Below are 2,878 nucleotides of genomic sequence, written 5' to 3' on the forward strand. Positions count from 1 at the left end.
TAACTTGGTCTTTATGGCTGAATATTCCAGCTTACTCCATTTTATGGTGAGATCTCGGGGTGAAGTATGCCTTGGATACCGACATCATGACCCAATCCACTTGGAATGAGGCACACTTTGAGCTAACATCGTTTTGGATAATTCTCCCTTAATCCAGCAATTTTCTTAAAATAGCTGTTCTTGAAAACCTCATTCAGTGTGGATGCATGGATCCCAAAGATAAAAATGAAAGAAAAGCAAGGCCAGTGTTGAGGAGGTCTCCATAGCCTGGCCTAAGGAGACAATGGCCAGGCTTTAATGGGTGGCCTTCGAAAAGGGGTCTGGGATTCCCATAAAAAAAATTGGTTGCAGAAGTTTTTAGCAAAAAAATGCATCCATCATCTTTCTTATCAATAAATATGGACATCTCATCACAAGTCTTGTCTTTCCTTTGCTAACAAGGGAAGTGAGGAACTAAGTGACCTTTACAGTCTAACCAGTAAAAGGATACACAACTCGTCTTCTTGACTAGTTTTCCTCTTAACAGAATAAATTCCATTTGGAAATAATTCATGTCCATACTGACCCGTATTCTCAGATACCTCATTTCTCTCACATATTCCATCACCGCAACATTTGGAGTAAAGTTTTATTTCAGAATTCCTTAGTCAGAAGGGAGTAAAATACATCAAACAAGCCTTTAAGGATTAGCCACCATTTCCTATATTACCAATAAAAAGAAAACATAAATCAGAATTATACTGGAAAGCTGAAAGTCATCACATAATTAGTCTTGTTCATTAATAATTAACCTCATGTTTAATTTCATTCTCACAGGTAATAAAAATCTTTTTTGTTACTTTCCTTTAATTCAATTTAACACTCATTTCCACCAAATGAACCCTTCTGTAAAGTTGTGGTTTACACCCACATAGAATCATAGAATATCAGGATTGGAAGGGACCTCAGGAGGTATCTAGTCCAACCCCCTGCTCAAAGCAGGACCAATCCCGAACTAAATCATCCCAGCCAGGGCTTTGTCAGGCCTGACCTTAAAAACCTCTAAGGAAGGAGATTCCACCACCTCCCTAGGGAACCCACTGCAGTGCTTCACCACCCTCCTAGTGAAAAAGTTTTTCCTAATATCCAACCTAAACCTCCCCCACTACAACTTGAGACCATTATTCCGTGTTCTGTCATCTGCTACCACTGAGAACAGTCTAGATCCATCCTCCTTTGACCCCCTTTCAGGTAGTCGAAAGCAGCTATCAAATCTCCCCTCATTCTTCTCTTCTACAGACTAAACAAGCCCAGTTCCCTCAGCCTCTCCTCATAAGTCATGTGCTCCTGCCCCCTAATAATTTTTGTTGCCCTCCGCTGGACTCTTTCCACTTTTTCCACATCCTTCTTGTAGTGTAGGGCCCAAAACTGGAGACAGTACTCCAGATGCGGCCTCACCAATGTCGAACAGAGGGGGATGATCATGTCCCTCGATCTGCTGTAATTTGTCTGAACTTATACAGCCCAAAATGCCGCTAGCCTTCTTGGCAACAAGGGCACACTGTTGACTCATATCCAGCTTCTTGTCCACTGTAACCCCTAGGTCTTTTTCTGCAGAACTGCTGCGTAGCCCCTCACTCCCTAGTCTGTAGCAGTGCATGGAATTCTTCCGTCCCAAGCGCAGGACTCTACACTTGTCCTTGTTGAACCTCATCAGATTTCTTTTGGCCAAATCTTGCAATTTGTCTAGGTCCCTCTGTATCCTGTCCTTACCCTCCAGCGTATCTACCACTCCTCCCAGTTTAGTGTTATCTGCAAACTTGCTGAGAGTGCAGTCCATGCCATCCTCCAGATCATTAACAATATCGAACAAAACCAGCCTCAGAACTGATCCTTGGGGCACTCCGCTTGATACTGGCTGCCAACTAGACATGGAGCCATTGATCACTACCTGGTGAGCCCGACGATCTAGCCAGCTTTCTGTCCACCTTATAGTCATTCATCCAGCCCATACTTCTTTAACTTGCTGGCAAGAATACTGTGGGAGACCATATGAAAAGCTTTGCTAAAGTCAAGGAATAACACATCCACTGCTTTCCCTCATCCACAGAGCCGGTTATCTCCTCATAGAAGGCAATTAGGTTAGTCAGGCATGACTTGCCCTTGGTGAATCCATGCTGACTGTTTCTGATCACTTTCCTCTCCTCCAAGTGCTTCACAATTGATTCCTTGAGAACCTGCTCCATGATTTTTCCAGGGACACAGGTGAGGTTGACTGGCCTGTAGTTCCCTGGATCCTCATTCTTCTCTTTTTTTAAAGATGGGCACTACATTAACCTTTTTCCAGTCATCCAGGACCTTCCCTGATCACCATGAGTTTTCAAAGATAATGGCCAACAGCTCTGCAATCACATCCACCAACTTCTTTAGCACCCTCGGATGCAGCGCATCCAGCCCCATGGATTTGTGCTCTTTCAGCTTTTCTAAATAGTCTCGAACCACTTCCTTCTGTACAGAGGGCTGGTCACCTCCTCCCCATGCTGTGCTGCCCAGTGCAGCAGTCTGGGAGCTGACCTTGTTCGAGAAGACAGAGGCCAAAAAAGCACTGAGTACATTAGCTTTTTCCACATCCTCTGTCACTAGGCTGCCTCCCTCACTCAGTAAGGGGCCCCCACTTTCCTTGACTTTCTTCTTGTTACTCTTAACATCTCTTGCTAGCTGCAACTCCAAGTGTGATTTGGCCTTCCTGATTTCACTCCTGCATGCCTGAGCAGTATTTTTATATAGGTGCCTTCCATTTCTGGAAGTTAGTTTACCTATGGCTCTTCTGCCATAAGCATTGGTGGAAGGGGCCTCACACTATGTGGCAAGGTTTGCAACATGAGAAAAACCTTCTATT

Source organism: Gopherus evgoodei, chromosome 13, assembly GCF_007399415.2.
Source record: "Gopherus evgoodei ecotype Sinaloan lineage chromosome 13, rGopEvg1_v1.p, whole genome shotgun sequence".
Taxonomy (NCBI): Eukaryota; Metazoa; Chordata; order Testudines; family Testudinidae; genus Gopherus; species Gopherus evgoodei.